Below are 18,112 nucleotides of genomic sequence, written 5' to 3' on the forward strand. Positions count from 1 at the left end.
GTGACCTGCAGAAGAAGATAACTAATACTTTTTTTAAAACAAACTGTCCACCCCAACAACGCACAAATTTCCCAGGGGCTACCGCATCTTTTATCGCTTCCTTTGAATAATCAAGTCTTTACAACAAACAAACTGCAGTTCTCAAACACTTTCAAGTAAAGGAAATGTTTCTGTACTGTAACTATCTAGTGTATCTCCCAGAAAGATAAAGTGCAATTTACAATAAGCAATATCAAAAAAGAATAAACCGTTATGTTCATGTCAATCCTTATTCATGGTTTTATAACAAGTCATATCTGTTTTCTTCCTATAAATCTTGACTCTATTTTTAGAGTTTGCAAATAATGACTCCAGTCTTTGGCTGCCTGCCACTTCTGTGAAAAACTAGAATAGCCACAGTACAAGACCGTAATATTAAAGAAAAAAGAAGGAAAAAAAAAAAAAAAAGAAAAAAATAAGGGAAACAAAAAAAAAAAAAACCAGAGGGATCTTTTTGATCTCTGCGTATTTCCTACCAGGACAGACCCATTCAAGATAGTGACAAGTGATGCAAATGAACAGAATGTGTCAGAGAAAGCAGGAGTAGGCTGGAAATTTGGCTGAACTTCCACACCAATTTCAGAATTCTTTTACCTAAATTAAAACAAATTGCAACAGCCCATACCTACGTGGGCCTTTTGCTGCATTGCTGGCAGGTGCTTGCACCCAGCAAGCCATGAGCAAGCCTGGACTTCTCTGCTGGGCACCGCTGCTGCCATTTCATCTTAGGGCTCACCGAACCTGCTTTTAGCATCTGTTGAAGAGACAGCCTCTGAGGGCAAAGGATTATAGAGCATTTCTCCCTATAGTACAACCCAGGAATAAATTTAAAAAAAAAAAAAAAAAAAAAAAAAAAAAAAAAAAAAAAGAACAGGAGAAACTACCACCTTCAGCCATAGCCTCCAGCTCCAGACATTTTAAAGCAGTGGAAGGCTAGGGAGGGGGAGCTGCAGGTCAAGGAAAGGATAAGATCTGGGTGGCTGGGAATGAGGAGGGAGAAAGAGGAATGTAGTGAAGGAGGTAGAGAAGGAAAAGGAGGGAAATGACAGCATTCAGATAAATTTAGCTCTGAATCCAAACTTCAGGGGGAGGGGAGGCGTTTCCTGCCCCAAACCTCTGAACTTTCTGAGATTCTCCCATATCACGAGTGATTTACCTGTAAAAAGAACTGAAAAGGGGAGGAAAATAGAAGGAGAAAATTGAAATAAACAAGTCTCTGCTGTTTAAACAATATTTCCATCCTGCTCCCCCAGGGTCAAATGTTCAGGCGCAAGGACACAAACAAAAAAAGAAAGGAAAATCACTTTAAAAAGAGGATCTTTATACAGATGCATTAGCCTCAGTTTTCATCAATGTAACAACAGTATATCAACTGTTAATACAAAGTGCCTTCCCCACATACCTGCCAGTTCCCTAACTCCAAAATATTTATTGGTACATTATACTTAACATTTCATCATTATTAAGGACATTGGCAAGTAATAGTACGACAGCTACCAGTGTAGTTATCTGAGCTTTGTTATGTGCAAGCATTTTTTTTTTTTTTTGGGGGGGGGAATGAAAGAGGCAAGGCTAAGCTGTAAACACACCAAAAAAAAACAAACCCAACCCCCAAAAAAATAAAACAACCAAGAAGACAAACATTAATAATTAATGAAAGCACTAGTCCAAGACACTTACTGTGAAAGCTATGAGATTAATGTATCTATTAGCCATGTATATATATATATTTTAGATTTCTTACACTAATGTGTTTCTAATAACAGCATTATCTGGCTGTATAGACAGCTTATGGCTGAGCAGCCTCTCAGTATTCAGGAACTTGTTGACAAAGACTTCTGCAATAGCCTATGTGATTTTGTGTTATTTCCTTTAATTGAACCAATAAGACCTGCCCTCCTGCACCCCTGACCTTTGCTCAGAAGGCTAATTCAAGATTAGGGTAGTCTGAAAGTAAGAAATAGGGAGTGTATTTTTAAAGCACAGAAACATTTCTATAGTAATAGAAGATTAAGATCAATTTCAGTACTAGGATCCTTTCAGCCTTAAATGACTCTGCTCTTAAAGGGATCTTTGGAAGGACTTCGGTGAGACAATATAGTATTAGTATCTTAATTTCAGAAAAGTTAAATTCACTCAGCTTTGTCTTTGTGCTGAGTGTTTTAGGGCTTTTAATAAAGATGACACCCATGACTTTGAGTCCTTGGTGTCTTTACAGTCACCCAGTAGGACATTCAGAAGTCCCTTAGGAAAACTTACACAAGAGCATAAAATATGTCATGCCAGATAAATGATTCTTTGTGGTTCTTATATTATTCTGTTCTAGTATTGAAGGCTGCAATACTTAAGCCATGTGTAGTAGCCAGGGAATGAATAAGACAGGCTCCTCGGCGGGAGAAGGAGACCCCAAGTCATTTGGAAGGAGATAGGAGAAAAAATGTTTTGATTACAGCTGTGAACATTATGCCAATAGAGTAGAGAGAGCCTGCTGCATGACTGTGTGCCAAAATACAGAGGAACGATTAAAGCTCAAATGAAAAATGGGACCAAACTGCAGAGGGAGTGTGTGTGTGTTTTTAATATGTGTGGATTTACTCCATGTGTTCTTAGGCACAGTGATAAACAAACAGAGAAGCTGTCTGAGGGGCTGACCACAAACCAGGATCCAGCATCTACTCATGCTTCTGCTCTTACCTCTGGGGCTGCAGGAGCACCTGTGTGTGCTGTCCCTTCAGCCTTACCAGGCTACATGTAAGTCAGCCTTGACTTAAAAGACGACCTAGAAAACTGATAGGAGTTGTTTGTGTGTTTTTTTTTCTCGGGCTTCTCTTTCCCCATGCACTCCATAAAGCTCCAGCTTACATTTTCTCTCTCAGGGGCTGGAGGTGCAGATAGGCACTTTTCACTGGGAACAAGAGGCAGGAATCTGTGCTGAATCTGTACCCCCTACCAGGCAGAGAGGGGACAGGATGAAAAGAAGGAGCTGGAGACCAGTTAACTTAACTGCATTACCCTTCTGCAGTGCTGTTTACAAAAAACTCATATTCAGAGCAAGAATAATACATTTCCCTCAGCTGCAATGTTCAAATAGGGCTGATCATGCTGTCCTATACAAGGACATTCGCTAAGTCAGGAGGAATACTTCAAGCAGCACGACTGCAGGTAAAAGACCCAACAGCTGCTGCTCTAACGCGGATTTAAAGCCTGTTCCCTCTATTTACACATGTAGATATTGTAATGTTGCTATGCAAACAGTCCTCTGTGGACTTTTGCTTGTGGATTTTATTAGAACACGTTCCTGACTATGAATGGCACCTTTCCTCTGCAATATCTGCTGTTGTGCCCTTTGTGCTTTACCTTCTGATTCTTTTCTGGTTTTGTTACTTTTCTTGCTGGCAGGATTTAAAAAGTAGGAAATGAACTTTCCCTTCTCTTCTTGAAGTGATGCTTACAGCATGCGAGCTGCCGTGGCATTGCTTCCCCTGAACTTTTGCAGCCACTAGAAACATGAACAGTATGTCAACTTGTTCCTGTCTTTGCAAGAGATTTCAAGGTCAAGCTGACCAGTGAACTCTCGTATTTAAACAGAGTAAGTCAATGCTCATCTACAGCACCGAAACTGCCTCTAGGAAAGATGCTAACCCTGTGCTGGGCCTCCAGACAGCGCAGGCCGTGTCATGGCTTTTAAAGCAGCTTGCTGCTGCTGTCAATAAGAGCTGGACATACTGCATATGTCTACCGGCCCTAAACAAGTGTCCCTTCTTTGGATGTGCGCAGGAGGCCCTCAAGGGGTTAATACATGCCATTCCTGAGTTCAGTGAAGGGGCAGGGAGAGCCAAACAGCGGGAATTTCAGGATGTTAATAGCCTCTTCTCTTCCGATTGGCCCAGAACGAATGCAGGGTACAGTAAATTGTCCTTGTCAGCTTAGCTCACATGATGATATGCTTTATTTCTAGACATGCCTTGAATCTGTCCCTTGAATTTATGTTCAGAAAATAAACACTTCCAGACGGCAATAAAGCATTCAGTTGTAGCTGGCTGTTGCAGTCTCAAGCCAACTGAAGCCATTTGCTTTAGAGTTTCTAGAGCTTGCAAAGCTTTGGCTCTGTACTTGTGTTTCCTTCAGTTCCTGCTCATGTTAGCAGGTGTCCCCCCTTGGACTTAAGGGGATGTCCCAGCTTACTTGGGAAAGCTCCAGAGAGCTCCACTTGGTGTCCATGTGGGCACCCTCCTGAAAGATGACATCAGGCCACCTCATGCAGGCAGACCGACCCTCCCATCTTTTTATAGCAGGCAACACCAAAAGAAAAGAAACGAAACAATTTTACAGCAGCAAGTTGCAAAATAAAGATATCAATGATTCAGGATATGAATTTCCTACCATAAAAAAAGTAAATTAAACAGCTGTTACATTTTTGTCTGATGTGGCTAAGGAAACAATTGGTGGCTGGCTGATTTACTGATTAGGGAGGTTGTATGCAATAATCTCCAGGTGTTACTGATAAACGCCCAAATAGAGCTGCAGTGTTTGTTTGCAACCAGTAATTTTATGGCTATCCTTTCTCTCCTCAGTTCCCCTCAATAACACCAGTTTATAACTGCATAGTTACAATATAGGGGAGTTTGGCAAAAATCAATGGTAAATGCACATAGGAGACAACAGAAGAACAATACAAATAGAAAAAGCCTTGTTACAGCTTTAGTTTATTAGAGATGTGTGGATATTAAAATGCTGCCTTTGACCCAAAGGCACTAGAAGAAGAAATACTGAGTTATATCCACCACAGTTGGGCAGCCAGCACCTGAACATTATACCTGGAACACGCCTGAAAGGCCCCATGCATAGGTAGTTTCTTATTTTTCTGCTGCTTGACATAACCCAAAATTTCTGCTCAACTTCATTCCTACACAAAAAAAGCACCGACACAAGAACCTACACGGGGCCAGAAGCACCTTGTCTATCATCTGAATGTGTCTGATAGTGAAAGCATGTGATAGGAAGTCTGGAGAACAGTAGGGGTACCATTCTGTTCCAGCTTATAAACTCGTTAGGAGATAAGGATGCAAAAATAGGAATACTCCAGGTATCAGGTGGAGCTGGAGTGAATTCCCATGGATTGCTCTCTAGTACAACGCCGAACTAGCCACAAAAGGAGATGATCACAAAGGTGCTGGATCTCCCACCCCACAGGTGGGGAAACTTGGTGGGGCGGAGATAGCCGATGGACCTAACATGGGGGACCAGCACAGAAGCTGGTGGTAGGGGACATTCCCCGGGCCACTTCCCAGGCAAGACACACACTGGGGAATCATATGAACAGAGGAGGTGAATTCCTGCTGAACATTTTCTTCTCTTTCCCCCCCCCAGCACCAGGCCAGATGCCTCCCATTCTGCAGGGATGTGGAAAATGTTCTTGTGGATGGTTTAGCAAGGGTGTTCAAAAGCTTTTATAATTTCATAGGAAGCCAAAGGGCAGTTATGCTTAACACCCACCCCACTTTCCTTTTCTCTTGCTTTCTTGTTTCTCATTCACTCTCATTCCCATCCTTCCTTTCCTCTTCTCTTCCCTCGACCCCATTCAGGGATTCCAAAGGACTAATTCAGCACAGCACTAGCAGAGATAAATTGAAACAATGAGCAGATTTGCAATTAGGGAGACTTTTAAGGATTGGGAATTGTGTATGTTTTACAGTCATCTCTTGCAGGCTATGGGGACTTTATCTTTGGTAGATACAGCTCCTTCCTCAGCTGCAGCAACCCCACCCTGGTGCATCAAGTGAAATTCCACATTCACACTAAAATGCTGCTATATTTCAAATATATCACATTTAAAAAAAAAAAAAAAGTTAAAAATGTACATTGTACTTTGGCCAGGGTTGATTATCAATGGTGTACATGCCTTTAAAATCCTTTGTTAATGAGGTATCCTTATTACCATAATCAAACACGCTTAGAAACTTGTCAGAGATAAGCAAAATTCTTTACATTCTTTGCTCTGCACTTTCTTTTGGCATCTGTCCCCCATCCCCCTTGGTGACTGCTTAGCTTCTGAAGGTTAGGGACCGGTAGTGCTGGAAATTGAAGTCCTCTGTTTACCCACACAAGCAAAGAAACAGTCAAAGCTTCCTTACTCTGCCGCAGAAATGACCTGAACAGTGACCTGAAGAGACCACCCTCCTGAGAGAGGAGAGGTCACCGAGCCTCCACGCAGGATCTGCTCAGGGCATCCTCTGCAGAGAGAGTGAGGGAGAGATTGCAAATCATCCAAACTGTGCCAAATTATGTGTGAAGGTTTTGTAATACAGACTACTGTCCACCAGGGATTAAATTAAAAACATCAAACCCAACAGAGAAAGAATTTCATTTTATACTTAAATTTGACTTGCACTCTTTTATTTAATGCATTTTATCAACCCCTGTGTCCCAAAACATCTCACCACTGGAAAATACTTAATAAATTGGGCAATTTGTGCAGAGGGCCATACAAATTTAGCATGAAAGACTCTTGCTTTTAATTTGTTCATACAGAACATGGACTCAGACAGCCACTCAGGCAGCCGTTCCCGTTCATTCCAGAAACCGCCTCTTCTCCCTGTGTTTACAGAGTACCTGTCTAAATAGCACAAAAACTTGATTTAAATGTGAGTGGTCTGACATGAATCAAGTGATTGATAATTACAGCAAAGTTAGAAATATACTCAGCTTAGACAAGGGAGTTTGCACATCACTGCATGTCAGTATCCAACACTTCTTAGCCTGAGACTGGACCATTTCATCTTAAATTACAAGCCACAGCAGCATTTTTCATAAATCTGACTTCTTGTTACATAAATAGACACCTTATTTATTGGGGGTGGGGGTGGTGGGGGTGGTTTGTTGGGTTTTTTTTAACCTACAAAAAAAGGTTCTGCTTTAATATGGCCTTTAACATACAGATTTTCTTAATTTTAGATTTGAGAATGTTTCCAAGAAATTACTTTAAAATAAGACAAACTGTAAGGTAAGAAAAAAGGACTAAAATCTTTCATGGAAAGGTATGAGAACTGCACATTTTTAAGTACATGCTGTTTGCCTGGTACTCTTCGGTGGCTACATCAGGGTTATGATAATATATCGACCACATTCTCAGGACTCAGTTAACCCTTATGCAACTGGGAAGGATACTTAGCTGCACAGTAGGGAGCATACTTGGTCAGAAACAGTATTTATTGCCTTTTTTAAAGTGTGGCAATGGAGGCTAAGGTTGTAAGACCTTGTCCTCACGTTGTCTGGTTGGCTTTCAGACCTGAAGTTCTCTAAGTCCTTTTGCTTTGGTGATGTTACCAAGAGCTTTTCAACTGCCTTTTGAGCTGGTGTGGAAGGAAAGGGAGAATTTCTTCCCCTGAGCACCACAATTAAGACCGTGAGAGATTTGTGAATTCCCAACAGCCCATTTCCAACAACAGTTTTCTCTGAAACCTTCCTTTTCCAACCCGAGAACAGCAGGTAAATCTTCATGTTACTCATGAGAGTGATGTATTACCACTACCTTTCAGCTGGGAAACTGAGGCATAAGGATTGAATTATTAGCTTATGGTCACACTTAAGAAACTGAAGTAAATCAAGTTACAAGTCCTGAGGACCACTCCGGCTCCTTTACTGCAAAACCACACTGACTTCTTTGCAGTTCCTTCCTCTGAGGAAAGAAACAAAACCCCAAACACCCACAAGAATAAACCAAAACAAAATCTTAGGCTGGTAGATGGAAGGACAGCACAAAATAAAAAGCTAAGGAAAATTCATGCTTCTGAGTGTAACAAAATTTGATTACTAAACTTAACCAGAATGCTTGTTAACAGAACAAAATATTGCCCGTGTATATGTGTATATATATATCCTTTATATTAAACAGTAACATTCCAATTCTCCAACTAGTATGATTCCGTTAAACTTACTCACCTAGTATGGGTACTCATTAATACTCTCACTTTGGTGGCTAAGTATCAATAAATGTGTGAAGAACAGCCACTGAAAATGTACATGTTACTTTAGAAAGTGAAACAAAAACTTCTACAACATGATATTATGTCATTAAAGCTCTTGATACTGGTGTCATCCTCTGTATTGATCAATTACGACTGCTCGTGACCTTGTAAGGCAGTAAAATCCTATAGTTTTAGATGTGGGGGACCCAATCCTGGACTGGAGCTCTGATCCAAAGGGTGGTTTGAGATAGGCTTCTGCCTCAACAGCCAAAACGCTCGCAAAAGGCTATGCGGATTGGGCCTTATAATCCGATAAAGTACTTGGCTGCAATGCTGCCTATTAAAAAGTCAGTGCTTGCCAGGAGTTACCACACAATTATAGGGATGACTGTAGTATCTCCAACAAGACAGTGTGGGAACTACAGGTTAATGGTATCTTAATGGTGATGGCTGTAACATAGGTTAACAGGATCACCTTTTTTTTTTTCATTTATATTATTTTTGATAGCAAACAAAGTATTTGCTTCAGACCTGGAGATATTTGCATGAGGAGATTTGTTTTTAGTGAAGATCCTATTCAACTAACAGAAATCAAAGCCTGTACAATTTCTCTGAGGAGTGCTGAGGAAGGCTCACTGTACACACTGACACCAGTTCGCCTGAGCATGTTTGGTGCTGCCCACATTTCGGAAAGTCCGTCTCTTCAGCTCATGCCACAGCCTGCCCCGACTGTGCTCCTGGTGGGAAACACTGACGCAGCCCACTGAGCTGAGCCAAAATCTTTTATGCACTGAAATCCACTGTGTGGGACATCAGGGGTTCTGTAAAGTACTTTTTGGCTTACAGTTGAAGTTTATCATTGACCTGAAGGCAGATCTTCCCAGCCACATCCCTGTCCCTGCTCATGCCAGCTCTGCCCTGCCCTTCAAGCCTCGCGGGCGAAGATGCTGGAGGGCACAGGCTGTTTGTCCCTAGGAAAACCAAACTTCGCTGAGTTATCAGAACAAGGCACGCCTGGCTGTCAGCTTATCAGCCAGAGGAGCGGAAAAAAAACCAAAACAAACAAGCGGAAGAGCACACGGCTCTCATTCCTTATGGGTGCTGCCAAGGCCCTAGCTGGGCAGCTGAAAGGGGAGGGGAGCTGATAGTTTTGCAGCAGTGAAGCGTCGCCCCCCTCCTAGCCAAGCCCCCGGCGGTGCTGCCCAGGCAGTTCTGGGTGCTGGCGAGCGGGCCGGCTGGCCGCCCACCGAGGCAGAAACGACCCTTCACAGGGGAGCCCGCCTGCCCTTGCTCCTTCCCTCGCCGGTGCTTGCTTTCTCTCCCCGCTGCAAGCCGCAAGCTGCCCGGGGTGCTGCAGCCTCCCCCCCCCCCCCCCGCCCCCGGCAGCCGGTCCGTGCCCGCCGGCCCCTCTCCCAGCCACCGATCGCCGCCGTGACCCGCCGGAACGAGCCAGCGCGCCGGGTCGGGGCGCGCAGGGGCCAAGTTCAAGGGCACGGGCTGGTACAGACATATAAACAAGGGAATGGTATGTAAGCAATAAAGACATAAAGGTTAGGATCAGGGCTAGCAGTACAATAAACAGCTGTGATAACCCGGTTTGTTTATAGATAAAGAATTTACTGTAAAATCCGCAACGAGCAGGATACATTTGTTAACGCTTTAAGGGATGTATCTTTTAGACCCTCTTGTTTTTTGTTCTGCCTACAAAGCAAATATCTCCAAATGTCCCTTTCTTTATACTTTCTTTTAACTCAAGCCCAGGAAACACACGCTTATCACACTAGCTAGAAATCTTTCCCTTCAAAAATCCCTCCAAACAAGCCAATGCTGTTCCACAGGAGTTTAAAACTGCTGCTACAACAAATTCAGAGGCAGATAGTCCGGTCCTTAATACTTACAGCTTCCTATTAAAACAGCCATGTTTCAAGCAAGGAACATCCCTTTACATCCCATTTTTCCTAATTTAGTTTTAATAAAAGTAAGTAGAGTAAGTACAATTTCATTAGGGCTCTTGTAAATTTTGTACAGTGTATGTTTTGCCAACTTTACTTTTCAAATACATTTCAGGGTGTAGCCAAGCATTTTGCGAAATTACCACAGTGCTTCTTAACTGTACTGTAACTATTGATCCAAATGGCTACATTTCTAAAGCAGAAAATGATTGTGTAGTGAAAGCAGTGCAGAGGTGCAATAAAATGCCCCCAAGTATATAAAGACATAAAGATTAAAGTCACCCTGCAGATTCCCTTTAACTCCTCCAAATCCACTGTGTAATGTGTTCTTTTAGGATAAATCAAAAACTTTGTACAAATTAACATGACAGGTTCCAGTGTTCATAAATAAGATTGCTCCTCACCATAAGGAGGCTCCAGGAAAGTTTACTTTGCTTTAAATACATGCAAAAGCTGTTAATTAAATTCCCAGATGTCAAAAGAACATCTGAATATCTGGAAGGCAAAATAATACCCCAAAATTTGTCAGCCAGAACACGTATTCAGGATAAGAAATTGAGACTTCAGTACACAGGATGCCCTAGAGTGTTAATACCAACAATTTTCAGTTCTGTGGTTAGTCTTCAATAAAGTTTAGATGATCTTAAAAAGAAAATACATAGGTGGAGTCTGTCATGGACTCTTTCTCCTCCACAGCACCAAAGTGCCTTTTCTAAACTTTGGAATACACTTTGTAACAGCATAGCTGTTGTTAGTAGTAGGTATGTTACATACGCCTGCTAAAAAGCATATGATGGCAGGACAAATCTATTTGCCCTTGCATCGTTTCCACGTTCATTCAGGGCATACTTTTTGGTACCAGTCATCTTCAGCACTTTTAACCTTCCCCTAACGACACCAAAAAGCAGGATACATGTTGGAGGTGTCAGACAGCCCCTAGCACACTTGAACAGCACAACCAAGCTCGAACTATGAGCAGGGCTCTGCAGCTGCTCTTTAGCCTAATTAATAAACAACAATAGTATACCAATAAACTATATAATCTAATGTCTGCTCAAAGCCAGATTCTTCTTTAGCCTGTTTCTGCTTCCACTGCATTCAGTGAATAAACACTCAAGGCAAAATATATCCCCCAGTCAAGCTGATGGTTGAATTCTCCAGGATTATAAGGGAACTGGTAGATCCTAAGCAGATTAATCTTTGAAGAAGGAAATCTTTCGGTCCCTGGCTCCTAGCTGCTCCTGTACACAAATAAGGTATTTTGTGTCTGTGTGTATTTCAGGAGCTCTGTCACTGAAACAATCGGTTGATCAAAACATCCCTATAAGTCAAATTCTGGCCCTCTCTAGCTCTGGTGAAAAGACAGATGGATGAAAAGGCATTGGTAATGCTAACCCCTATCATGCCTGGGGCCTTTCCCCTGCACAATTATCCCGCCTGGATTATTCCTCCAGGACTGTGACTGATTTACACACTACAGGAGTGTATCTCATCTGGGAAACGAGTCCAGCTTTTTAATTATTCTCTGCACCACAGTATCACCCACAGGGTTTTGGTCAGAGCTGCTGCACTTGGTGCTGCACATTGGAGTAGGACAGGATGGTGCCCACCCAAATTGCTTGCTGCCTACTTTGCAAGTTGGGCAGAGGCAGCACAAAGCTATAGTAAGACAGCTGCAGCTCAAATAATGAGCAGTTGTCGTAGCACCCTACCTGCCTCGCCATCTTCAAGGGCTTGGGGAAGTCACTGCCCAAAAGGAGTTTGATGGAGGAGGTTTGGTGTGAGTGTTATGAGGAGCTGCACAGTAAGAGCCTGACGGTACCGGCCAAAATTATTACCTGAAAGCATAAATGAAAGGATAGCCTTTTTAAGAAGGGCTCTGACGAGGAGGACAAGGCTTTCTATGTGGAGTGTGATAGGAAGGTGGCAGCAGACAGAGGTGACAGGAGATGGCATGGAGGCTGTGGCAGATTCAGTTCCCCAGACCCAGAGCTGATCTGGGGAAAGGGGTACTCCACTGCCTGCCGGGATGGAAGGATATGGGGCAATGTGAAATCATGGTGTGGGCCATCCACCTACAAACACTCTTACACACCAAACCCATCTGTTATAAGTACAGCAAGTGGCGGTAACAAGGAATTTGTTTGCAACAGTCTTGGTCCCTACAACTGCACCTTCCCTACCATCAAGGAAAAAAAACAACCAACAACAACAAAAACCCCTGCAAGGTTAACTCCAATTCATTTCCAAAGATCCCAATCGCTACTGATGCATCTGATCTGTGGAGAAAACTGTTTGAAATAAGGTAGCAGGCCTGTGTCTTCCCACGTGGGCCACCCGTGCCCCGATGTCTCTGGACTGAGTGGGGACAAGCACAGAGGACGCAGACAGGTTGGACAAGATGCCTCCAGGTCTGAGCTCCGGCAGCTGCTTTCATCCCGTGCATCTATCTGAGAAAGACACTGCTGGAGGGGACCCTTGCTGGCCACAGGAGGCATCATTAGAGCCGTGAGCTGGCCTTCAAACTACTGGGTTTGCACTTAGAAGAAATGAAGAAGTGTAAAAAGGAAGAACAAAAGAGAATAAATATCCAGTTCTGGTCTGCTCAGACAGGTAATGTATGGAGGAGTCACGTGTGTATTGGGGGGTTGCACTGCATTTCCCTTTTGAAATTGGCGGTTCCAGCTATTACATGACAATTATCTGCGAATTCAGATTTATGAGATTCCTCACCCAGCCAATAAAACCAGGAGCAAAATATAGAGATGTCCATGACATATTTCCATGCTTTGTGCAACCCATCCCTGCAAAGCACTTTTGAGCAGCTAAGCAATTTACATCTAATAGCAAAGTGTTTTTTAATCAGTCAGATCAATTTGTGAAGAATTGGTACATTAGGTATAGCCATATAGCAGAGATCCTTATAGCAAAGGTTTAGAAGTAATTGCTCCCTGACCCACTGAACACTGTATTACTATAGAAGTTTGTATTCTATTAAGAGTTAATAAGTGACCAAAATCTAGACTAATACACTGTCAGGGTTCATTATCATTACAGGTTCTTGCTATTTTTCCAGTGCCTTTTGCTCTGCCCTTCTTGCTACATATGGAAAACCTATATCAAGATGGTTGTCATGGCAATGAAAAGATTTGCATGTGTCTTATCTATCTATTTAAATACCTTCTTATGGTTTATAACTATCATAATACATCCCTCCAGCCCTGCTCATTGCTAATTTAGAGCTAGCCCAGTGTGTCTGAGGTCAGCGATACCATCGAAAGCATGTTGTCTAGACAACTCCGAAGCTACTGTCCATGGGATAATTGTTTTATGCAAATAAAAAAGTACAATGGTGACACGCTCACCCATGACTTGCGCAATCTGCTTGTGCTGGGGCTGGACCGTGATGACATGCGTGGCCAGAGCATTTTCTGCCACATCCACCAGCCACAGCCTCATTGGTTTGATGGTCTTTATTGATGCCAGTTGCTTCTGGTCAGGCCTGAAGCTGGTTTGAGATGAGGCTGATACTCTAAGAAGGGACACTGTAAAAATCGACTCCATGTGCATGCACGTGTGTGTACATGTGCCGACGTGCACATGTGCAATTTTAGAGAATTGAAGAAAACCTGCCAAAACCACTCCCCTCATCCTAGTTATTCATTTCTGGAAGGGTGAATGAAAGCTCCCTTTGCACCCAGTGTCATGGCACGAGCGCATAAGCATGTTGGATTTGGTACCAAGGGTCCTTTAGGAATGTATTACATTTTAAAAACCACTTGGCAAAGATTTCAATGGGCTGAACTTAAATGATTCAAACTTTCTACCTACTACAAATCTAAGTTCTTCCTTTCTCCATGTCTTTGTACCTCAGATATTTCCATCAAAATACATAGGACCAAGAGCATTCTTTGAGAAGATCGTGTGGAAGACAAATATTTTGCACACAGAGCAGAAACCATTCTTCATCAACACCGTAAGTAATACCTGTATTACTCTCTTTCCCTCTTTTATCTTTTTCTCCTTCAGGAGTTCATGCTTTGTTGCTATATTCAAATGGTTGCAAAGGTAAATATGTCTATTACTGCATAAATCCATAATGCACACAAGGCAGTGTGCAGTTTGAAAACACAAAGGGAGGTAACAACAACCACCACCATGAAAGGCTATGTCTGAAATCCAAAAAAAACCAGACTCTTCATTCCTCTTTGATGTCCCTGACTCAGGGTTGTGGCTTTTCAGGATGTCCACAGATGAAAACTACTTTTTCCAAGTACTTCAAGATCTACTAAGGATTTATTTTCCTGCAAACTGTATGCTGTTGCTACTGGAGATTAATAATAATATTGGAAATGTTTAATAATTTGGTAATTGACTGACTTTATTACCAGTATTTGAATCGCTTGACCACACTTACAGATTGGAAATGTATTTTTCCTCAAGATAATTTGTATTTGTATTCACAGTCTGAGGAAATGCCACCTATTCCTGCCACAGTAAATCAGGAACCATTTACCCTGCCAATACAGTTAGACAATGTTTACGTGCAGGACTACATTCATTGTTTGACTAATCCGTAAGGGGTAGATTTTCCATTGCATTTCAATAGCTCATCTACTTCAGACTGTTGCGAACTTTCTAAAGATGTTTTCACTTATAATAGCAGATCTTGGAGTATAGTAATCTGGAATTGAAGTTTCAGTGACAGATTTATTCAACTAGCATTTTACATGAGGCATTACTGCAAACATTATTTTATATGTGTGAGTGCATGAGTATATAAATATATTATACATATATATGTATCTGACAAAAGCTTCGAAAGATAATTTCTGCAATTTAGTAAACTAAGGATTTCAAGTCAAGCATCAGTTTCCGGGTGTTTTTCATAATGGATTTCAGAGCAGATGACCTGACAGCTAATCTAATGATCTGAATTGCGCTCTGCCGCACATATCCAAACAAACCGCCATCAGACCCTCAAAGGATCACCCTGCTTTCACATGCCACGGCTGCAAGGCCCCGCCGCAAATGTCCAGAGGTCCAGACTGACCTCCTCACCCCCTGTCTGGGAAACGTTCCTCCTCCCAGCAGCTCATTCTTGCTGACAAACAGAGCAGGACCAGTGGGCACTTGCTGAAAAGGGACAAGAGAGGGGCCGTGAATGGAGCGTGTCTGGTACAACAATGCCAGACAATGCCTGTGAATGGGGTTGCAAACCGTGCTCCTGTTAGAGGGGCTGCCAGCAGCAGCTTCCCTGCCTCCTCTCACACACACCCCTCCCTTTAAGGGTCTCTGCTCTGCTTTCAAAAATATATTAGACCCCAAAGCCAGACCAAATAGGTGCACAAAGTGAATAGGTGCTGTGTTTCAGAAGGGGAAAGCAGTGCCTATGACTATGTAATTTCTCCAGTGCGCCTCCCTCCCTGCACTACCTGCTCTGTGTGCCATTAAAAATGGTGGCAAGGATAACAGCAAAGGAAAACTTCGAGTGCAGGTTCTGGTCCTGCATTTGAGTGAGGGCAAAAGCACCAGCATCACTCTGGGAAAGGCTGCTGGCCCTCATTTTTGGCCTTTTTTGAAGAGCAAGACAAGTGCATCACTAATAAGGTGTGGGGTTCAGACCTAGCTTTATTCCTCTTTGTTTTAAGTCATGGGTTTCAGAGGAAAACAAAGGAAAAAAAGAAACCTACATCTACACTGTGACATGCTTCTCCCATCTAATTCACAGCATAAGCAATAACTTACTTAACAGTGAAGATAAGATAAATGCAGAACATGCTACAAAATTTTACAGGATATGGCTAAGCCCTCATCTCATTTACACTCAACCAAATTCAGAGTAACTCTTCTGAAAACAGGGGAGGGAGTCCAAATTTTACTGGTGAAGATCAGTATCCAGCCCAGAGCACTAAAGAAATATGTAAAGTACTTGGATGCAAATATTGCCATTTTTGCCCTGTCTGAGAACATACAAAGTTGCATTGGAAACACTGAATTAAAATTATATAGAAAACTTATTTCTAATACTTACTACTAGTACTAATCTTGAGTGATCATTATGTCTAAAAGATGAGCCTTTAGTACTGCACTCATCCTCTAGTCCACAGTGGTGCAAAAATGAAACAAAACAAAGAAATTATGAAGCCACACAGCAAGTACAGTATGACACCCTCCTCCCAAGAGGCTCTAGGAGCTTCAGAAAGGCGATTCTGGGGGAGGGGAGCAGGGGAGCCACACTCACAGTATACTCCTTAGTAATTTGGGATTTCTCACCTTGGGAACCCATCGGTAACTCTAGTTCTACACCTGCAAACGCCCCTTGGGAAGGGAGTGACTGGGTCAAGGCAGGATGATAGGGATGGCTGAGACTGGGGAGCTTACTAATACACAAAAAATCCTTCAAAGACTGGGAGCTTTCAGGATCAAAGACACCCCGGCTGACTGGTTTGTCCATCTATGCTTCTCTGTCTGCAGAACTCTGCATGAGTCTATCTGCAAAATAAAACTTCCTCCCCATATTTTAGATCATTTCCCAAAAGCATGTTTTGGATGTGACTGTCCAGACTGACCTTGTCAGACCTCTATCAGCAGCTAATTTAGGCCAGCTAGAAAAACTGTAGGTGGTCACAGCGAGAGGGGTTAGCATGGGGGCACCAGCATTGTCTGCAAGAGCAACTGCAAGAGCAAGTTTGTTCCTACTTGGGCCAAGCTGCAGAAGGGACCTACTAGATTGTGTTCTGGTGTAAATGGGGCCCCAGGAGTCAGCATGAAAGCCACAGTTTGCTGGGAAAGCAGCCTGACAGCTTAGGAAAAAAATAAATTAAAAAAAAAAAACATTAAAAAACTAAAATGAAAAAGCACCTTGGACTGCAAAGCCCAGTACTGGCCCCAGCTGCTTCAAGCAAAGCAAACAGACAGGAAAACCCAAGATGCCCACCCGTGAGGTGAGCCCTGGCTGCAGGGGGTCCCAGCAGGCCAGTCCCATGACAGCCCCCTCCCTGAGGACAAGGAGCGGGAGGGAGCTGCCATGTCCGGCTGAGCCCTTCTGCCGGAGCAGAGCGTCCCCCGGGATGGTGGGCAGCTGGAGGTGAGATAAAGCAGACTCCAGGCTGTTTTATCTTATGCAGGGGGCTGGCCCCAGGAGCAGGAAAGCATAAAGGTGGTTTAAAAAACACAGCTTCTTTTTTGTTGTTGGGTTGTGGGTGGTTTTTTTTCTCCTCCGAACATCTGGGCCTCTCCTGGAGTGTGTGCTGTGGGCAGAGCAGACCCTCTGGCCCTGAACCTGCAATGCCCAGAGGAGAGCCAGTGCTTACGCGACTGTGAGCAGATAAAAAGCACTGGAGCAGGAGGGAGGTGGGAGGTTAAGACAATAAGGAGAAATTTTTATTTAAAATGCATGCCCCTGTCTGCTTAGAACAAATATTTCTGTTGTAGAGGGGGATTTTAAACACCCAACAGGAGCTAGAGTTGCAGGAAGATTTGCTAGATTCAGGTGCATTGGTTCAGGAATATGACAGCCTGGACAGAAGTGATGCAGCTCTTCCTATGGCTTTGGAGGCAACATCCCCGAGCAACAGTGACCTCCGAAGCTTTTTACATCCTGGGGACAAAGCGACCTTCTTTCTCACCTGCTCACCCCAAAAGCTTAGTCCTGGCCAGCAGCTCCTGCCAGCCCTGGAGGCGAGATAGGGACTGAGGGAGGGAAAGAGCATTCCCCTCCTTCCTGGGCTCATAACCAGCTAAGTTTTTGTCTCGTTATGCCTTTTAACGCAAGTAAATCCAAATAACTGGGCAGTAATGAATTATAAATGGAACAAAAATGAATATACTATTAATACTACTCCCAGAAGGGGATAAAAGGGATCAGCAGCTTTATCCCATGGTGCAGCTGAGAACTGACAGGCAGCCTAGGCTGACATTCAGAGGCCACTCTGTTTTCATAACGGAAAGAAAAATCCCTGGTGAAGGCGAGGCGGTATTTTAACTGCTCCTGCGGTCCCACACTCGAGAGCCCCGTCTGCAGCCCCGCGCACCCTGGCTCGATCCAGCAGACCGTGGCTCCTTCCCGTAATGTAACTGTTTGTAAGAGGCGCAGTCCTAAAATGGATGCAGAGAGGATGCTCACTTTGCAATCGAACGAGCCATCCCTCT

The 18,112-nt window shown here is 43.2% G+C and overlaps 1 protein-coding gene across 7 annotated transcripts in view; it reads right to left on the reverse strand.

The window, feature by feature from the left end:
• Positions 1-18,112, reverse strand: part of LOC308071871 (uncharacterized protein) — a 358,228-nt gene that overhangs the window by 73,263 nt on the left and 266,853 nt on the right. The window contains exon 1 of one of the 7 annotated variants that reach the window (XM_080407937.1): positions 5,536-5,581. The exons of the other annotated variants lie outside the window; for them this stretch is intronic. The gene's annotated coding sequence lies outside the window, so the exon portion shown is untranslated. Of the gene's footprint in view, positions 1-5,535; positions 5,582-18,112 lie in introns of those variants that run through there. 7 annotated transcript variants of the gene reach the window in all.

The sequence above is a fragment of the Falco punctatus genome (assembly GCF_963210335.1).
Source record: "Falco punctatus genome assembly, chromosome: 12".
Taxonomy (NCBI): Eukaryota; Metazoa; Chordata; class Aves; order Falconiformes; family Falconidae; genus Falco; species Falco punctatus.